The following is a 22373-nucleotide window of genomic DNA, read 5'->3' on the forward strand; positions in this document are numbered from 1 at the left end:
ACTGTCTGACACATAGGGCAGTGAACGAGGCGAGCGCATCAGGGATGCGGAGTCTACTGGACGCGAATTGTCACACACAGCTAATGTTTTTGGACTAACCTGATGAGTGTCCAAGCTGGTGTCTGCTGGAGAAACACGATTAGGTGGGAGGACTGTGGAATGCAGTTTCAGCAGTGAGGTAAGAGCCACGATGAGCTCATTGTAAGTGTGTGCTAGTCGTTGTTTTAGCTCGTCATTTTCCCAGCGAACTTGTGCCGCCGAGTTGTATTCTGACAGTAGGTTAGTGACACAGGTCACAATGTCACCCGCGAGGATGGAGCACTCGTGTACCAACTTACATGTTGTGAGAGAAACAAAATGTAGAACTTAAGTGTGGGAGCACAGTATCTGTGTGTTAGTGAGATGTTGTAGCACTGAGCCCTGAGCTACGTTCGGAAAGAGTTTATAATGGAACAAAAAATCCATACCAAGAATTGGTTCATTGATGTTGGCAATGTAGAAAGTCCATGGAAAACCCAGAGAAGGAGATAGGGGCACCATAACGTTAACAGAGCCTAGGGTTTGTAACGTTGATGCATTGACAGCTCGTACAAGTGACTTTGTTGGTCGGCATTTGGGTACTGGCAAGGTAATCGGCACTTCTTGGCATTATCGCCAAAAATCTTGTGGTGAGAGCCAGTACGGATGAGCTGTATGTGGTGGTGGTGGTGGTGGTGGTGGTGACTGCAGCAGCTGAGGAAACTTGTCCTCATTGATTTTTTCCGGCATGTATACCGGCACGTTTGGTGTGTGGGTGATCCTGGAGCGCTCGGATGGTGGAGAGACCAAGCGGATACTGCCAGACGATATAGAGGGTGTGGAGGCAGAGCGAGCCCTGCCTCTGCCAGCAGACAGCCAGTAAGCAGGAGCAGTTGTGTCAACTAGCGGTGAGTGGTGAGCTGGTTGGTGTTGTCATAGCAATGAATATAGTTGGTCTGCGATGCAGAGATGAGAGACAATTGACTCAAAGGAGTGTGGTAGCAGGTGGATCTGTAGATCGGTAGGCAATTTGGCAGACCACACTGCCCACAGAGTGATGTCCAGCATGGTATGCTCACTCACAAGTAACTGAAGGCGGCACCAGAGTTGTGATGGAGTTCGGTCCCCCAGGTGTTCCTCATACAAGATCTCGATGATTAATTCTTGTGGTGAGCGGGCGAGTCATTCCATGATCATTTTCTTCACAAACTCATACTTCGGTGGAGGTGGTGGCGAGAGGAGTAGATTGTGAATTAAGTCTGAGTGATCATGGAGGTGCGTGACAATACGCAGGAATTTAGAGTTATCATCGGACACGTGATGCAACTCGAAAAGATGCTCGACAAGCGCAAACCACGATAGAGGGTTGTCTTTGTATAAAGGCGGCAGCTTCGGCAGATGACCTGGGGGGAGGGGACGAAGGTGGCTTCGGTGTCCCTTCAAAAACTGGCTGGTCCATGGCAGGAGAAGCTGTACAGCAGGCCAGCACAGTAGGCGTGGGTGTGTTACTGGCAAGAACATCCGTAGCAACGGCAGGTTGCATTGTACTTGATGTGTGTCTCTGTGTGTGTGTGTGTGTGTGTGTGTGTGTGTGTGTGTGTGTGTGTGTGTGTGTGTGTCAGTTCTCTGCACATGTTGAAAACATGCCACATGGGGTCAGACTACAAATTACCGGTGGAACTTGCGGTGTGGTAAGACGCCCCTGGAAGGCGAAACACCGAAAGATGTACTTGAACCCACGTGGCTGGAAAGTTGAGCAACAGGTCTGGGGGGGTGAGCAAGGAGAATTTTGCGCACGAAAATGTCCATGCAATGTCTGCAAATGAGGGAAAACTGGAACAGGTCGCAATTGATAGTGGCCAGCTGCATTTTGCACAAATGGTGGCATTGCACACGGCATGGCAGTAACTGTTGTTGTGGCTCGTTGAGAGTCAAAGTACGTGTGCAAATGAAGATCACTTTGAACATTATACAATCTATCGGTAGGTACACAGTTCTGAATATTATCCACTTCACACTTCACATGTCGGCGAGCACAGTCCGGCGACATGATACCCGAGTCCATTGTTTGAGTTAACAGTGTAGCACTCAATTGTTGTAGAACAACAAAGACTGAGATTAATGTGGTTGGAAATCATGAATCACTATGGAGTAATGGAGAGCTGCCTGTTGGCAAAGGATTGAATCTTTGAACAAAGCATTGGGTGAGGTGGCCATGGCGGCATGTCCATAACCTATTGATTTTGAACATATGGCGTGGAAGATGTAGAAACTTCGGGGTCACCAGTATGGGAACAAGGATATGAATAGCGGTACAAGGAATAAACTCTCCCCACTAATGTCTGCACATACATATATTTCAACAATTATCATACATGTGCGCACAGTACAGGGTATAAGAACAGACTAAATTAACATGGCGGCTTGGATGAGAGACCTGGGTCCCAAAGATTAATGTTGTCTATGGTCGATATGACCTATCAATGCCACACACTCAAATGCAAATATTTTTACTCTATAATTATATTTGTGATTAACAATAGCAGTGAATACAGGCTGAAATCTGATATTTACAGCCATGATACTGGAAGTCAAACTGGTTTCCATATACACTCTGTGTCCCTGTCAAAGCTTGAAAACACAACTATTTATTGTGGTGGAAGGGTCTTTAACAGGTTGCCAGCAGATGTTAGGTGGGGAACTAGAAATTGCCATCTCTCAAAAAATAAAGTGAAAAAGTACCTCTCAATACATTCACCATCCATAATTTGATGGAATATTTGGACTTTTGGATGTAAATTCTGGTTAAGCTCATAGTACACTGGTTCCAACTTTTCCAGTATACAGGCAGATAAGTGTTCTCTGAAGTCAATAAAGTTACATATATGCTTAGGGTGAAATAGTAGATGAAGAACAGCAAGTGAGTAGTGTAGGAGTGAGCACTGTGGCTGTTTTCAAAGGGGCTTCTGGTTTAATGATATGCATATTAAAGAAGTAATCTAGTTTTATTTACATTACTACAATGTGAGCAGATGAGGACTAGTAATCAACTGTTAGCATGCTTAACAGATGTTGCCTGCAGTGGATTCTTGTGCCCATTAATGTATAGGGTTGCTGCATAAGTTTGTAGCATTTGTCCAAGTTTAATAAGCACAAGAGGAGAAACATAACAGGGACTTTAGTCATCAATAACATTTTCTCCTTCACTTTTTGCAACTATAGAAATCATGTGGTTTTGAGGTGAAGACCTTACTGAGTCATGATCAAAGTGCATTTTCATCTGGAAAGGAAATCCAACTCCTGTATAGTGTTTTTTGTCAGTCTAGCAGAATGCAGGGATCATGTAGTAGCATCACTTCATACAGTCTTCCTTGTTGTTCTTGGATTGCATGTGCCGGATGTCTCAGTTGCTGACAATAAACCTCTGAAGTGGTGGTTAGACCTCAGGGAAGCAATTCTTAGTATAAAACACCATTGCTGTCCCACCAGATGCATAACATTATTTTCTGTGCATGTGTGCAGGACTTTGTAATGGGTGTTGCTGCTTTGTTTTAGCTCAACCATTTCTTTCTTTTCCTCATCCTAGCATAAAGATACCATTTCCCTTCATCAGTAACAATACAAGACAGGAATGGTCAGTGTTGTTTGCAGGCCAAGTGATGACAAGCAAGCAGAGATGCATATATGGCCACCCACTGATTTTTGTGATTTTGGCTTAGAGTATGTGGTATGACTTAACCCAGTTTTTAAACCTTCCCTACTGCATGATATCACACAATGGTGGAATGCTCACAGCTCATCACATCTGTTAGTTCTCGAGTACAGTGACATGGATCATTGTGGATTAATGCTTAATGATCATAAAACCCCAAAGGGCTTTCTGAACATGGAGAGTCACTAATGTCAGAATGATCCTTCTTAAAATGAGAGAACCATTTTCCTGCCATGCTCTGTCCAATGGCACTACCCTGTACATGGCACAAATGTTTATGGCTGCCTCTGCTACTGTCACCCGCTATTGAACTCAAAACAGAAGAGTATCTTGGAGGTGTTCTCATTTTTCCGTGTGCCACTCCGTTTCCTAGCATCCACAACTCCACTCACTATCTCCAAATGACATATTGTCATATATGTAAACTCAAACAGCAACAGTGAACTACAAAGAAAAAGTGACAATTGATAAATAAACCAATAGCAACTGGAATACCAACATGCAAAACAAGACTGCAACAAACTTATGCACCAACCTAATATAACTTGTTCCACACCCTCTAAAAGATCTCCTTCATGATGAGAATAACTGCACATGTTGTGTGAATGAATAAACTAACTGGTTTCCACTTATGTACTTTATGTACCCTGTGAGTTTAACCTGACATGGATCCCATATACTTTAGCAATCATAGAAGCTTTTCATAAACCAGTTCTTTTAGAGGAAAACAGTAATTCCTCATTACCCTACCAATAACTTCATATCTTATATCTTTCCTATCATTATGGGGCAAAAATTCCATGCATCCATTGATGCACATTTCCAAGTTGCAATATAACTAATTCACAGTGTGAAGGAACTCTATCTCTTACATTTAACAATTGAAGAACGTATTTTAAGTTCTGATAACTAAAGCCAGAATTTCTTTTGGTTTTTCCTGAAACTTTATGAATGATTAGTGGTAAAATTTTGGATAAATTGTCTGACACACAACTGATGCTCAAAACCTTTGTTTAAAAAAGTCTCAAGAGAAGATATGAGGAACTACCACCCAGTTCTTATTCTCCCAATTTTTTCCAAAAATATCTGAAAAAGTGGTGGTAACACAAATTTAAAAAAATATAGAGAAATCAAACATAATTTCAGATAGTGAATATGGCTTACAAAAAGGCAAGAATACAATAGAGGCTGTTAATGACTTTGTGAAAAAAATCAGTTTCGCCTTAAACAAATCCAGAAAAATTGCAGGATTATTCTGTGACATCACGAAAGCATTTGAGTGTGTAAACTGTATAAAATGGAAAGATACAGAACTGGGGGTTGTGCTTTAGAGTGTTTTAGGTCATAGGCCTACCTCATGAACAGAAAACAAAGGGTAGTTATATCATCAAGTAAGGGAAATTCCTTCTCTGAGTGGATGATTATTTCGCAAGGTGTTCCACAAGGCTCGATTCTGAGTCCAATTCTATTTTTACGTTATGTAATGATCTACCCCTGGACATAAATTTACGCTCAGTTTTATTCGCTGATGATACTTCTGCCCTTGTTGAAAGCAATGACCCAGAACAAATTCAAATCTTTTGCAACTGTTGCAAATCACAGTAGTTTTATTATTTTTTTACTACCACAGAGATAGCATCTTCCACCTCTTCGTTCCTTACAGAGATTGATCGATAGGGTCACAGAAATGCTTTGTTTCAACTGGCTTTCCAGTATAGCCAAGGACAGGTTTGTTGGTACGTTGTTCTTCTGAACCTTTTATCTGGATTATTTTCGAAGAACAGTACTTGGGAATTAATTCCAGCAGTATCCACATACTGAAAAAACAAGGTCCAGGGCCATCTTGTTGTCCGCTGAGTGGAGTAGGATGTACACATGTAACCAACACTATCTACGCCACCTTTGGTGCATTGTAGTCCAGATTTACAACAGACTTTCCTGTAGAAGTGTCTATTTCATCAGTATCATGCTCTGATGACAGCAAAAGCACAGCATTGTTTCTTTTTGTTTGGTACGAAACAAGACAGAGGTCATCTTTAAATCCAAAAAGACAGTTTCCAGTATTTCGCAACCTGTTTGGCAAAAATTCCGGAGGAATTTTTTTCTTCTTTTTCAGTGCCCCTGTGAAGGTTAGCCCATTTTCTAGAAGATACTGTCCTAAAGCATAACTGCTATAACAGTTATCCCTACTTACATTCCTGTGAGTGTCCTTGACTGGTTCAACTGATCTCTTCACAGTATCCATATGTTGGTTGGACGCAAGATAAGTTCCAGGATTTGTCTGCTGCAGTATACTTCAAACTTTAAAGTGTAACATGTCTTGCTATCGCACAATGCATACAACTTCAAACCATATTTGGCAGGCTTATTGGGCATGTTCTGTACAAAACCACGACGTTTACGAAAAGAAACACACATTTTGTCTAGGGTTGTGAAGTCCACTGGGCTGTAGTTTATGCAGTTGTTCCTAAATGTAGAGTGGAGATCACGGATGGCAGCAGTTCTGTCACTTGCAAGTCGCTCTTTTCTCATTGAAGTATCATCAAATTTCAGCGACAGGAGCGAGAACAGAAAGCGCTTGCAGATAAATCACCCCTGTGCCATTTGATGCCCACAGCTCTAATACCTTTATGCGTCCTCGTTTCTGTACAGCAATGAGAAACAGTGCTCCTAAGAGAGTCATTATTTCAGAAGCAGAAATATTTCTGCAGTCTCTGTCCCTGGCGTAATTCACAGATGATCTCTCGTTATTTTTATCTCTATTGTGGTTCGCGACAGCACAATCAATTATCCCAGGGTAAAAAAAATTGAGAAAACTTTCAGGTTCAGTTTTAGTTCCTGTAGCATTGCGTTTCGGGCCAGGTAAGACCTTAATTATATTCTTACGTTTTGTCTTACTCGGCACCACTAACGGAGGCCTTACATAAAGTTTCCTGGTCCTTACCAATATAAAAATGGCACTCATCACTCGATAGTTCGTTCACTTCATTGCCTCTATCACACGATTGTTCAGATTCACTGGAATAATCTGCAGCCTCGATTATTTATGCTTTATCATCGCTGTCAAAGAAATGAGCATAATCCTCTTCGTCAGATGATTCCAGAAGGAGACGCTCTATTTCGTCTGGCGTCAATCCTTTTCTTTGTGCCAACCTTCAAGACAATAGAAAAAGTATGAGACTAATCTTCAGTAACTAAATAATCATTCAGTCGAAGTGCTTTTTGTAAAATATAGCTTCTTATCTTCAAAACATTCAGCAGAGAATACGCAATATTTACTTACGTCACCTGGCTCATCCGGTATATAGTGTAGTTGCCCACTCTATAGATCAATCACGGTTATTATGAAGGGTCTTATAATGCAGCAACACTGAAACATGTCGCCTGACAATGTTATCGAAGCGTATCAACCACTATTGTTGTGTGCTTGGCACGCTAACTTACTTACGGACAGAAAACTGAATTGGCTCTACTGTGTGCCATCACGCTCAGGCCGCAGAGTAAATAACAGTAGCCATTTTAGGTAAAACATAAAACCAATGTTGCCCTATATAATTATACCTGGGAAGAAACAGTTACAGATACTAAAAGATTATACTTAACTTTTCTGGTTCTCTTGCAGACTCTTTGCTCTTCATTGTCTATTGGGACGAGTTTGTTATTATAACAATTGAAACATTTTTCTTAATTTCATTTCTAGCCATTTCTGTTCTTCCACGCCAATTTTCAAGGCATAACATGTTAAAAAACTTAGCAAGAGATGTTGACACAAGATAAGAATCTGAACACAAGTATGAATGAATAATTGAATGCATCATAAACGAGAGGCAGATTGAACTTGCTTTGCTCTATTTACAATTTAGTATTTGGTGCCAGAACCTTCTCAAAAATATTAATTTTTAAATTACTACAGCTTTCTAAAAGCTATCTGGATGTTAACAAAAGTAAAAGTTTTTGGGGACTACTACTTTTGTATTACAAAAATATGCTCTTTGTAATTTATATTATTATCAAATTTATCAAAGATTCCAACATTTGAACCTTACTTCCTTTAATAACTTTCCAAACAAAATATTTTTAAACACAACTTTTTGTTCTTTGCTAAACTGCAAACAGAATGATACAGTTGAGATATGTAAAAATTAATCTAAATAGCTTTTTAAAATGTAGAAATTTTATGCAATTTCTGTTTTGTTAGATTTTTATAATTGAAAACTTCTGTTTTGAATAAATAAATAAATAGCTGCCAATTTATGTTTCTCATTACCTCTTCTGTTTCCAAAATAACAGTGAGATGATGAATTTTTATTGGCATATGTTATACAGACATACATACTGCACTCAACAATAACCCAAAAGAAAACTTTCTATCAGTTAGAATACATACTGAATGAAATAATTACTTATTTGTAATCACCTGTATGGTATCACAAATATTTAAAACTTTGAGTACTACATCAGTAATATTACATTGTCTTCAATGTTGGAATAAAATGCCATGTCCGTAATATTACAGGCATATCATCATATTGAGGAGAGCCACACTCACTATATTACTGGCATGGCATGCCTTACTAAGATTTTATGCTTGTAATATTATGGGAACGATATTCTTTAAAAATTGAAGATATCATAATATTACAAGCATGGCACTTAGTGTTAAGTCCAGTCTTGCCACCAGCATGAGGGTGTACATTTGCATCTCTATATGGTTGTGTGTGAATGTGGGTACTCTCACTAGAAAAAGAGAAAGATGTAGAAAGCTAGCATTAAATGTTTTCTATTACATGTTTTTGTGTGCCATGCACCAGTCCTGTATAGGCAAGTGGTTGCCTTTACCTTATTTTATGTAAATATTTTAAGTTTGTATCGTAAACTGTACCTGATACTATGATTGACTACTATAGAATTTTGCCTTCCCCCACAGATACACTTTGAGCTCCTGTCAGAGAAATGACAAGACTGTGTGCCTATATAACTTAATTAACAAGTAGGTTTTTCTGCTGAATTTTAGTAATTTTTGTAGCTTTGGTATTACTACTGCAGCTACATCATTATCATAGATTGACATGACTGCCTGAATAAACTCAAGGAGGTCAGTTCTGTTCAGTACTGAAGAACGTAAAATATTTTTATTGTGGGTATTTTAAAAAATAAAATAATGTGGGCAACTTTCAAAGAAAGTTTGTAGATTTTATAATCACACAAGGGTTTGCCTTATGCTGTGCTTTTGAATTTTTATTTTACCTATTTATTTTGGACTGTCATTGTGTCCTCTAACTAGTATAGTATGACTTAAGAGCAACTTACTTAACTGGTGATTTGGGATACTGCAGATCATGCACTGACCTTACTAACTGCTTCCACCAGATCCTGTCATGTACAGCTTCCTGACAGTTGCAGATTTTTCCATAGTCCATCCTGCAGTTTTGTTCTTAGTCTTCCCTCTGGCCTACCTAGCAGCACTATTAGTAGAATAGCATCATCTGTCATCCCTGAAATATAAAAACAAACACAGAGGTGAAATGAATTTTTCAGTTACTTCTGTGAATGAATCTGGTGACTTGCAGAAATAATGCTTTAGCCCACTCTTGGTAATTAATCTTTTCTCAAGAGGTTTCACTATGAAACTCATTTTCCATTTTAACATATCTGATCTTATATGTACTGTCACCTGGAACAAGAAAACTACCTCTATTTATCTCTAACTTATGTTTCTTTTATAGTTCTCACTGTTATTAATTTGACATATAAGTGAAGTTTTTGTACTGTTTATGTCATCTCCATTTCCTAACAGATGTGCTTGAAACTGTAGTGCTTGTTTCTTAAATGCTTCTGTGGATCATCACAAACACAATAATATTTTCAGCTGTTAGAAGCATTTCATGGGATTCAATGCAAGTATATCTTCATTCCAACTGCATGCAAGATAAACTAATTTAAAAAGAACTCTTTGTGCATTCCATCTACAAATAAGTAAACTTGTTACTATCTCTGGTGTACAATCCACCCCCCTTTGGCACTTAGTGTGCTCTGTAACTTTCAACCATGTGTTGCAAGTCTGAGAAATCACAAACCAGATTGTCACAGAATTACTGAGTCTCTAGTTCAGGTCTTCAATACTGCTCAAAGTGGCTCACAGTGAGTTCTGGAGAAAATGCCACAGTTTGTGATATAAAACAACATATTTATCCATCCTTAAACATTTTTAAATTCATTTAATGATTTTGAAAAATTATGAGATCTTAGTCATCTCAAACTGTTCTAATAAAGGTCAAGAATGACCTTGATGGCCAGTTGATAGGAATAATTTGCTTCAAAGTGGAAATCACAATTCCCACTAAGTGGAGGATGTGTAATCAATCACACCAACTTATGGCCATTGCAGAAGCAGTGACAATTATTGTCGCTAGAAGGTGATTTAAGATGTCACCAGGGTAACTTGTTCATTTCTTATTTGTGAATGAAACTCCCTCACCCTTAAAGAAAAATTAACTATGTGAAAATTCAAGCACAGCTGAACTATTATTAACTTTCCAGAATGGTACAGCACTTGCCCGCGAAAGGCAAATTTTCCGAGTTCGAGTCTCTGTCCGGCACACAGTTTTAATCTGCCAGGAAGTTTCTGTTATTAACTTTGTTACAACACAGGTAACTTGTTTAATTTCACTAATGAAATCTTTCCTGGTCATAAACTAACTAACAATCATATTTTAACAAGCTACCTCCTCATCATCTTCAGGCAAACTGATGAGTGAAGTACATATGAAATATAAATCTTGATTACACAGTTTATTTTAGTTACAGTACTGGTACCACTATATGAACCACTTTAGTCAGCCAATCATCTTCACATCTTTGGAACATAAAAGAAATTAACACAGTCTTGTGAAATGGAAAATAATGAAACTTATAAGTACTGAGAAGAATAGAGGTTTCATCAACACCTGTTAAGTACCACAGGTCTGATGATGGTTGGCTGACTCAAAAGTGTCATATAATGATAAAAAAAATTGTTGCAATCTTAATTAAATGATCATCAGCCACTTTTAACACTTTAGTCTCAGATTGTTAAAAAGTACTAGGCTCTACAGTACATGAGCTTTTATACATTCTAAACTGCACTCGTCCTCTCCCAAAGGTGTACTAGGCAGACCTATCACAGCACAGAGTACAGGAAGAATATGTCTCAGCTGATGGTGTTGGATGTGTTACTAGAGCAAGGTATTGGGTACTTGCACTGCCTGCTCTTTCTGTCAGCTGGCTGCACTGCTCTCAGCCAGAAACATTCGCCTGGGTTTACACAAATGTAGTTCCTTAATTGGTAACCATTGGCACAGTTTACATGAACATCATTTATCATTGTTTTCACCACTTTTGTGACCACATATTCCCAGAACCCATTGCCACAACCCAAAACATTTGTCTGTCCAAAGCCAAACATGTGTCTTCTGTTGCTGTGTTTTTTCATTGCAGACTTGTCTGTCAGATGAAGGCAAATGCTTTTTATGTGCACTGCAAGATATGGCATTGCATCTGGCTTAATTATTGGTATCCACATTTATATACTAGCATGGGCATCTGCAGAAATTTATATAAGAGGGGGCAAGTTTCTAAGATTGACATTTTTTGATATCAGAAAACTTGAGAAATTCCTGTTGATTATTAAGAATGGATGTAATGGATTTGGGTCCAAAAAATTGATTTTTCAAAAATATTATCTTAATCTATGGAGTTTAATCTATGTTGTGTGTGAATTTTATCATGATAGCAATATTAACATTGTCTTTAAAATATTAAACGGTTTAACTCTGCACTGGCAGACACTCACCTCTTTTCCAGTATTTGGGAAACTGCATGCTTCAGCAAAATTTTTATGAGCATAAAGCATGATGTAAAGGCCATTTTCTCTCAATATATCTGGCTGACATCATGCATGTGGTTTATTTATGTTTTGATAATACTGACACATATTAGTATGTGGAAGGCTGAATTACCAAATCTTTGTGTGGAAGTGAAGATATATGCATAATTAGTGGTGGGAAAACTGTGTTTAGGAAACGTAGGTTGCATGGAAATTGGTTTACCATGAAAAAAGAGGAAGCAACTGGAAATAATGAGCATAACCTCACCGCATCAGCATCAGCATCAGCATCAAAAATTGGGACAGGATATTTGATGTTAATATGGATGTCACTAGATTTAGGCTTATTGATTTAGAGCTTCTCTGTGAGGCTATGAAGCTTTCATGTTCATGTGTTAGCTGTAAAAATATGCAATGCATGACTGTTGTTGAAGAAAGAATAGTGGAGATAGCTAGTGATTTTAAATTAATTTTTAATTCATGTGGCTATGAATTTTAATTTCCCTCCTCCAAACAACTGACACTGGAACCTATGAAAGCATACACTCTGAGATGCCCTGTACAGGGTAGAGAAGGAGGCAATTTATTGTCTGGTTTTCTGAACATGCCTCTGCCTTTTGCAAGATTTGAAAAAAATATATATATAGAAGTTTCTGATGCTGTACATGTTACTGCCAAAGTTTCATTGAATAAGGCAATGAAAGAACTAGTAGAAATAAACCAAAAAGAAATAGATGCCATGCTGGATATTCATGACAGTGAATTTCATACAAATGTTACTGATGTGTGTGTTTCTGTAGACCTGGAATAAAAAGGGGTCACACATCTCTGGATGGTGTTGCATCTGTAATTGGTATTGATTCAGGTAAAGTTTTAAATGTGGAAATTATGTCCAAATACTGCCACCAATGTGCAACAAGAAAAATACCTAATAATGAAAACAATGAGAAATTGTGGTAAGAAAAGCATGCAGTAGCATGGTCTAAAAATTATAGTGGCTCAAGTGGGTGCATGGAGGCCTCTGCAGTTGTGAGGATTTTTCTCCAGACCTGAGGACCTGTATGGTGTTAGATATACTAAATACCTTAGTGATGGGTCTCCTCTTCATTAAAAGCTGTAACAAAAACCCATGTTGTTGTTGTTGTTGTTGTTGTTGTTGTTGTTGGTGTTGGTGTTGTGGTCTTCAGTACGGAGACTCATTTGATGCAGCTCTCCATGCAACTGTACCTTGTGAAAGACTCTTCATCTCTGAATAACAACTGCAACCTACATCTTTCTGAATCCGCTTACTCTATTTATCTCTTGATCTTCTTTTACGATTTTTACCACCCACACTTTCCTCTAATACTACACTGGTCATCCCTTGATATCTCAGAATGTGTCCCATCAACTAATCCCTTCTTTTGGTCAAGTTGTGCCACAAATTTCTTGTCTCCCCAATTCTGTTCAGTACTTTCCCACTAGTTAAGTGTTCGACCTATCTAAACTTCAGCACTCTTCTGCAACACCACATTTTGAGTGCTTCTGTTCTCTTTTTATCTAAACTGTTTATTGTCCGTGTTTCACTTTCATACATGGCTACACTTCAAATACCTTCATAACAGGTTTCCTAACATTAAAATCTATATTAAATGTTCACAAATTTCTCTTCTTCAGAAATGATTTTCTTGCTGTTGCCAGTTTACATTTTATATCCTTTCTACTTCAGCCATCATCAGCTATTTTTCTGCCCAGATAGCAAACTCACCTATTACTTCAAGTGTCTCATTTCCTAATCGAATTCCCATAGCCTCACTTGATTTAATTCTACATTCTATTATCCTTGTTTTGCTTTTGTTAATGTTCATCTTATATCCTCGTTTCAAGACACTGTCCATTCAATTCAACTTCTCTTGAGAGTCCTATGCTGGCTCTGACAGAATTAGTGTCATCAGCAGACCTCAAAGTTTTTTTTTTTCTGAATTTTAATTCCTGCTCCAAATTTTTCTTTGGTTTTTCTTACTGCTTGTTCAATGTACATATTTAATAGCCTCGGGTATAAGCTACAAACCTGTCCCACTCTCTTTTCAACAACTGCTTCCCTTAATGCCACTTGTTTCTGTACAAGTTGTAAATAGCCGTTCACTCCATGTATTTTATCCCTCCTACCCTTAGAATTTCGAAGACAGTATTCCAGTCAACATTGTCAAAAGCATTCTCTAAGTCCACAAATGCTATAAATGTAGGTTTGCCTTTCTTGAACCTATCTTCTAATAGCAGTCATAGGGTCAGTATTGCCTCACTTGTTTCTACATTTGTCTGTAATCCAAAATGATCTCTCCCAAGGTCCACTTCTACCAGTTTTTCCATTCTTCTGTAAAGAATTTGTGTTAGTATTTTGCAACCATGACTTATTAAACTAATAGTTTAGTAATTTTTACACCTGTTAGCAACTTATTCTTCAAGTCTGAGGGTATTTTGCCTGTGTCATACATCTTGCACAGCAGACGGAAGAGTTTTGTCAGGGCTGGCTCTCCCAATGCTATCAGTAGTTCTCATGGAATATTTTCTACTCCCGGGGCCTTGCTTTGACTTAAATCTTTCAGAGCTTTGTCAAATTCTTCTTGCAGTATCACATCTCCCATCTTGTCTTCATCTATGTCCACGTCTCTTTCTATAATATTGCTTTCAAGCTCATCTCCCTTATATAGACACTCTATAAACTCCTTCCACCATTCAGCTTTTCCTTCTTTGCTTAAGGCTGGTTTACCACCTGAGCTCTTGATATTCATACAGCTGCATCTCTTTTCCCCAAAGGCCACTTTAATTTTCCTGTAGGCAGTATCCATCTTTGCCCTTGTGAAATACTCTTCTAAATCTTTACATTTGTCCTCAAGCTATTCCTACTCAGCAATTTTGCATTTCCTGTTAGTCTCACTTTTTAAACATTTGTATTCCCTTTTGTCTAGTGCATTTGCTGCATTTTTAAATTTTATGGTTCATCAGTTAAATTCAGTATTTCCTGCATTACCCAAGGAATCATGCTAGGCCTTGTCTTTTTACCTATTTGATCTTCTGCTGCCTTCACTATTTTATCTCTTAAGGCTACCCATTCATCTTCTTTCATATTTATTTCCCCATATAGTCAACCATTGTATAATCTTCACTCTGAAGCTCTGAACAACTTCTAGTTCATTCAACTTATCCAGGCCCCATCTCCTTAATTTCCTACATTATTCCAATTTCTTCAATTTTAATATACAGGGTGATTCAAAAAGAATACCACAACTTCAAAAATGTGTATTTAATGAAAGAAACATAATATAACCTTCTGTTATACATCATTACAAAGAGTATTTAAAAAGGTTTTTTTTTCACTCAAAAACAAGTTCAGAGATGTTCAATATGGCCCCCTCCAGACACTCGAGCAATATCAACCTGATACTCCAACTCATTCCACACTCTCTGTAGCATATCAGGCGTAACAGTTTGGATAGCTGCTGTTATTTCTCGTTTCAAATCATCAATGGTGGCTGGGAGAGGTGGCCGAAACACCATATCCTTAACATACCCCCACAAGAAAAAATCGCAGGGGGTAAGACCAGGGCTTCTTGGAGGCCAGTGATGAAGTGCTCTGTCACTGGCTGCCTGGCAGCCAATCCATCGCCTTGGGTAGTTGACGTTCAGGTTTCGTAACTAACCTTTTTCGTAGGCCTCTCCATACAGTTGATTGTGGAATTTGCAGCTCTCTGCTAGCTCTGCGAGTCGATTTTCCTGGGCTGCGAACAAATGCTTGCTGGATGCGTGCTACATTTTCATCACTCGTTCTCGGCCGTCCAGAACTTTTCCCTTTCCACAAACACCCATTCTCTGTAAACTGTTTATACCAACATTTAATACACCACCTATCAGGAGGTTTAACACCATACTTCATTCGAAATGCACGCTGAACAACTGTCCTCGATTCACCTCTGCCGTACTCAATAACACAAAAAGCTTTGTGTTGAGCGGTCGCCATCTTAGCATCAACTGATGCTGACGCCTAGTCAACAGCGCCTCAAGCGAACAAATGTACAACTAAATGAAACTTTATAGCTCCCTCAATTCGCCGACAGATAGTGCTTAGCTCTGCCTTTTGTCGTTGGAGAGTTTTAAATTCCTAAAGTTGGGGTATTCTTTTTTAATCACCCTGTACAATTCATAACCAATTACTTGTGGTCAGAGTCCTCATCTGCTGCTGGAAATGTCTTACAATAGAAAATCTGGTTCCTAAATCTGTGTCTAACCACTGCATAATCAATTTGAAACCTTCCATTGCCTCCAGGTCTCTTCCATGCATACAACCTTCTTTTATTATTCTTAAACCAAGTTTTAGCAATGATTAAATTATTATCTGTGAAAAATTTTACCAGGAAGCTTCCGGTTTCATTCCCTTCCCCCAGTTCATATTCACCTACCACTTTTTCCTCTCTTCCTTTTCCTACTATTGAATTCTAGCTCACCCATCATGATTAAATTTTTGTCTCCTTTAACTATTTGAATAATTTCTTTTATCTCAACAGAGATTTCTTCTGTCTCCTCATCATCTGCAGAGCTAATTGGCACATAAACTTGTACTATTGTAGTAGGCATGGGTTTTGTGTCTATCTTGACTATGATAATATGTTCACTATGCTGTTCATAGTAGCTTAGCCACATTCCTATTTTCTTATTCATTATAAACATACACCTGCATTATTCCTGCATTTATAACCCTGTATTCACCTGACCAGAAGTCCTGTTCTTCCTGCCATTGAACTTCACTAATTCCCCCTACATCTAACTTCAGCCTATCCATTTCCATTTTCAAATTTTCTAACTTACCTGCCCAATTAAGTGATGTAACATTCCACATTCCGATCCATAAAACACCAGTTTTGTTTCTCCTAATGATGACATCCTTCTGAGTAGTCTGCACCCAGAGATCCAAATGGTGGACTATTATACCTCCTGAATATTTTACCAAAGAGAATGCCATCATCATTTAACCATACAGTAGAGCTGCATATCCTTGGGAAAAATTATGGCTGTAGTTTCCTCTTGTTTTCAGTTGTTCACAGTACAGGCACAGCAAGGTCATTTTGGTTTATGTTACAAAGCCAGATCAGTCAATCATCCAGACTGTTGCCCCTACAACTACCAAAAAGAATTATGCCCCTCTTTAGGAACCACACATGTGTCTGGTCTCTCAACAGATACCCCTCTGGTGTGGTTGTACCTACAGTATGGCTATCTGTATCACTGAGGCTCACAAGCCATCCCACCAACGGCGAGGTCCATAGTTCATGAGGGGGAAAGTCCATACATTACTACAATAGAAAAGTGGGAATATGTTGGCCACATCCAAAAGAGATTTGGTGGTAGACTTCATTACTTGCTGAAGGAGAGGAAAGGTGAAGTGCTTGAGGATGGAAAACCACGAGGAGGAAAAGGCAGGCTTACTCTGAAAGAAACTGATTCTGTTCAGTTATTTTATGGGAGAACTATCAGGAAAAACACAAACAATTTAGAGGTAATGAGATGTGCTATGTGGGCAATTTTTCCCACAAACTATCCACTGACCAAATACCAATTATCTGTGTCTGAAAGATGGTTGGTGTAAGTACAATAGAAGAAATGAGATGTATTCACATAAACACTCATTACCAGAACTGGTTATGAATGCAGTTAAGCCCACATTCAGGTTTCTTACAAACCCTGATTTACTGTTTAAGTACCTCCATTGGAAGACAATGCAGATGAAAGCCTCAATAATTTAATTTGGATTAGATGCTCAAAAATGACATTCTGTGGACTTGAAGAACTCAAAATAGGTGTCTATAATGCAGATTTATGTTTTAATGATGGAAATAATGACAGAATGGATGTGTTGAAGAGAGTTAGTATAGATTCAGGTGTGTTTACAACAAAAGCATTTTATACCTTTGATCAAAGCAGGGTTAAGACAGCTCACAGTTCACTGTCTTACCTCCAAATACAGGCCATGCAGATCCAAAGGGAAGAGAAACCAGAGGAGATGAGTATCAGTATTTTAAGATTGAGGTATGCTTATTACATGTAGATGAATGAGAAGAACATTTTTAAAACCCATTCTCTTGGTTTTACATTTTTTGCGTTATTAGAAGACTTTTCTCAATAAGTATACGTGCTGATGCTATGAAATTTTCAGGTACTGTTCAAAACATGTTACTGTCTAATTGTAACTAAAAAATATGAGATTCTAGGATTAAATTCTGATTTTTATAGGATTGTATATAGAAAAAAACTGAATTTTGGATGCACAAAATTCATAACTCTGTTAATAATACAATTTGTACCGTAAATTAAAGATTGCACTTCAGTGGTCTTACAACCTTGTAGGACATTTTCAAATACACTGCATGATTAGAAATTGAGTTATGGCTTTTTGTAAAAAACACAATAAAAAATTAAAAATTCAAATTTCTGCCAAAATATTATTCTTGCATCTCTTATTATATTTTCTTGTTAAACACAGCTATTTTTCTTCACACATGCAAAATTCTACATCTGTAAATTGATAATTATAGTTATAATGATTTTTTAAAATAAATGGTTACATTTTCAGTTACATCCCTCCTTAACAACAATTACCAGCAAAAATACCACTGATTAAAATACCTCAAAGTGTAGAAACAGGAAACACTTTTCAAAAACACTTATTCATCTTTTTCCACCACTGTCTGATTGCAAAACTTTACATTTGATTATGTTAATGGATTTTACTGCATTATTTTCCTGCCTTCTATTTTTAAAAGTTGACTGGCACAATTAAATACTAATAAAACTTGTTCTGAAAGAAACATTTTTAAGTTATTTCAGTAAAGTGTAATGTAAGCCAACATTTGACAAGACAATTGTGGAGGACATCCCAAAACAGTTTGCAAATTGCCCTGTACAATTGACTCTTAACAGCCTATGACTGAACCAAGATGAGTCTTATTCCTCACCTGAGACCCCCCCCCCCCCCCCCCCGTACCATCAGTTTGACAGATTGATGAGCTACAGTGCTAGCTGGGCTGCTGAATTTCTAATTCAATAGCTGCATCTTCTCTGTGTTGTATCCCATGGAGTTTGACAATATTCCATTCTTGAAATAAACTTTTTTAGCTTGTTTTCACACACTTTTCTTCCTATCTTCTAGTGCAGAAAATTGTATATTTTCTTTTGATTGATGATGCATTCTTGTTCATAGATGAGATACAGATGACCACATTGATAGAATAGCAAGACTGTCTTCTTCAGAGTCTTCTACTATTGCTCTGAGACTGAAAACTAAATGTGTTCTCAGCAAGCTATGATAGGTCTTTGACCACAGACGAATGATAAACTACTGTTGTAGTTAAGTTGTGCGGTAGCAGAAGGTAGTGTTTCCAGAATGAGATTCTCACTCTGCAGTGGAGTGTGCGCTGATATGAAACTTCCTGGCAGATGAAAACTGCGTGCCCGACCGAGACTCGAACTCGGGATCTTTGCCTTTCACGGGCAAGTGCTCTACCATCTGAGCTACTGAAGCACGACTCACGCCCGGTACTTACAGCTTTACTTCTGCCTGTATCTCGTCTCCTACCTTCCAAACTTTACAGAAGCTCTCCTGCGAACCTTGCAGAACTAGCACTCCTGAAAGAAAGGATATAGTGGAGACATGGCTTAGCCACAGCCTAGGGGATGTTTCCAGAATGAGATTTTCACTCTGCAGCGGAGTGTGCACTGATATGAAACTTCCTGGTAGATTAAAACTGTGTGCCCGACCAAGACTCGAACTCAGGACCTTTGCCTTTCGCGGGCAAGTGCTCTACCATCTGAGCTACCGAAGCACGAGTGCTAGTTCTGCAAGGTTCGCAGGAGAGCTTCTGTAAAGTTTGGAAGGTAGGAGACGAGATACTGGCAGAAGTAAAGCTGTGAGTACCAGGTGTGAGTCGTGCTTCGGTAGCTCAGATGGTAGAACACTTGCCCACGAAAGGCAAAGGTCCCGAGTTCGAGTCTCGGTCGGGCACACAGTTTTAATCTGCCAGGAAGTTTCAGAAGGTAGTGTCCTTGTGGAAACTGTGGAATGAATTGGGCTTGTGTACTGCAGACACTTTTATTTTATGCTGAGAATAGGTGCAAGAATTCATGCACTAGAAAGCTGGAATGATCCCTTTCTGGAGTTTGAAGAGGACTGTACGAAGAAGGGACAGAGGGTAGTTTGGGGACTGTATTTAGGCAATCCTCTGCAAATTGTCAAATCTTCCTTGAATGCAAAATAACACTGAAACCACCACTGCACACAGAAAGAACATAATTTCCCATGGAAAGCCTGTATTAGAATTCTGTACCCCATCCTGCTCTCCTTCCAAATCCCTGTGTACCCTATACTCATGTCCATTGTCCTGTATGAGCTTTGTAAGAACCTAATTCGTAAGCAATTTAGCAATTTTTGTAGAATATGGTCTTAATATGGTATTTATCCAACAGCATTGTAGTGTCTTTTTAGCTGCATGATATGAAATTAAAGGAACCTCATAATAAGGTAACATTATCAAAGGCAAGTTGCCACTCATTCAAAAAATTTCATTATTTGACAGTCTGTTCTCATCCGCCATGAATGTGAATTCAGTTTGTGTAATGGTTCACATTTCAGGTGGAAAGTGATCATTCAAACAATTTTACAACAGTGCAAAAGGCAAATTTGACAAAAGCTAAATTGCAACGACGGAAAGGGCCAGGAACAACACATACAAAAGATACTACATAACAATGACAATAATAATAATTTGCATTATTAAAACAATAACTAGCAGTAAACATAATAGTAACTCTAATAATAATGATAAAATAATGGAGGACTTAAGAATGATATAGATCAGTTACTACATAACAAACTCAATAAAAATAATTTGTGTTATTAATAAAAAGTAATAATTGGCAATAATAATAATAGTATTGGCAACACTAATAATACTAATGTAATAATGAAGGCATTAAGAATGAAATTGGTTAGTCTAGCACTTTTTAAACCTTGTTCAGTATTAGAAATGAAAGGGATAATGAAAGAGGAAAAGATTGAAATGTAAGTGACAGTGGCTGTCAGCAATGAAAAGAATTTCAGTAGATAACTCTGTAGATAAGGGGAGAGAAAGGTGGAGGGGGAGGGAGGGTTGACAAGAGTGAGCTCAGACAAGTATATGGCAGAGATATCTATTGCAATAGAAAGTGGGACATGAGCATTCTTTTGAAGTTTGCAAGGATTTTAATTTCTCTAATATTCTGAGGGAGGTTGTTCCAAAGTCAGATTCTTGATACAGAAAACAATTTAGAAAAGATGGCAGTGATGTTTAGTGGTAAAGAGAGGATTTGACTTTGTTGAGAATGAGTATTTCTGCTGTGTTGTTCATATAGTAGTGTAAGGGTTGAAGATAAATGAGAAGGAGTACAATGATTGAGAAAACAATAGAGCAAACACTCGGGATGACAACCTCTGTGCTTATTGGCATGTAGCCATAGTAACTGTTCATATGCCAGACTGATATGTTTGAAATAGCATATATCACATATGTGTCACGCACAAACATTAATTGCCAGTTCCAGACGGCATGAGCTCTCATGTGAAAGTCCTTGGAGAATAGGATCATCATGATCAGGGATTGGGAGTGATGTAACTATGAATTTCTTTTTAAGCTCAAGAGCAAATACTTTTTTTCATTTCTGTAGTGAGTGAAGTAATACCTTCTTACAGACTCCAGATGTGTGTTCAGTCTAGCCTAAGTGATATTCCACAATTTCCTCCAAGTTCCCTGCAGAAGAAGAACAGGTTATTTCCACAGTGTTTAGATTTAAAGGTGGAAGAGGTTCTCTGAAATGCTTGCATAAGAGCCAGAGGTGGAACAATGCTTTATTGACTTGCACTTTCTCTTGAATAAATCATCAAATCTACCAATTTTTGTCTCATTTGAATAATTTCTTCTTAATCTGTATTTATTTTTTAAATTCATAAAAGTAATGATCCCAATGCTTATCCTTGTGTGATTGCTGACGCTAAATCCCTACATTGTGACCTCTTTGTTCTGAGCAATACACTCTGTGGGCAGGATATAAAGTATGAGTGGAAGCAATGTACACCTCCTGAAGAAAAGTTTTGACTTTTGAGTTTAGCAATGATAAATTCATGTCAAGAGTGATAAATTCATGTCAAGAGTGTCAAAAGCTTTGCTGAAACCCAGAAGCACGAAATAGTCATCTCTTGTTTGCCCATAGCTTGTTTCAATTCATCAGTCACTTTTATAAGAGCAGTGATATAAGAGCTGCGATATTTGTGGAAAACAGACTGGTTTTATATGATGTGAAGTAATTTATAAGCTGATCATGAAATATGTATTCTAGAGCCTTAGATAATGCTGGTAGAATGTGAATGGACCTGTAGTCAGAGAGTTCTGTGGCAAATTTCTTTTTGGGTAGAGGTTTCATGTGTCCCTGCTTTCAGGCTATTGGGAAGATGCTGGAGGTCAGAGAATGGTTAAAAATGATTGTTATGGACAGTAGTGGATCAACAGAGAATTTGATCATTTGTATTGCAATATTGTTTAGTCCTGAAGCTGCCAAATGAATTTGTGCAATTGACTTCCTAACCGTGTTAAGGCTTACCAGCTGAAAAAAAAAAAAATTGTTTGTACAATACCATCCACTGATGCATTATGGGGATCCATGGTTTGCCTCCTTGAGCATTGGTCAAGTAGATGTGTAAGCTTGGCGATATACTCATTT

This window comes from Schistocerca nitens, chromosome 3 (assembly GCF_023898315.1).
Source record: "Schistocerca nitens isolate TAMUIC-IGC-003100 chromosome 3, iqSchNite1.1, whole genome shotgun sequence".
Taxonomy (NCBI): domain Eukaryota; kingdom Metazoa; phylum Arthropoda; class Insecta; order Orthoptera; family Acrididae; genus Schistocerca; species Schistocerca nitens.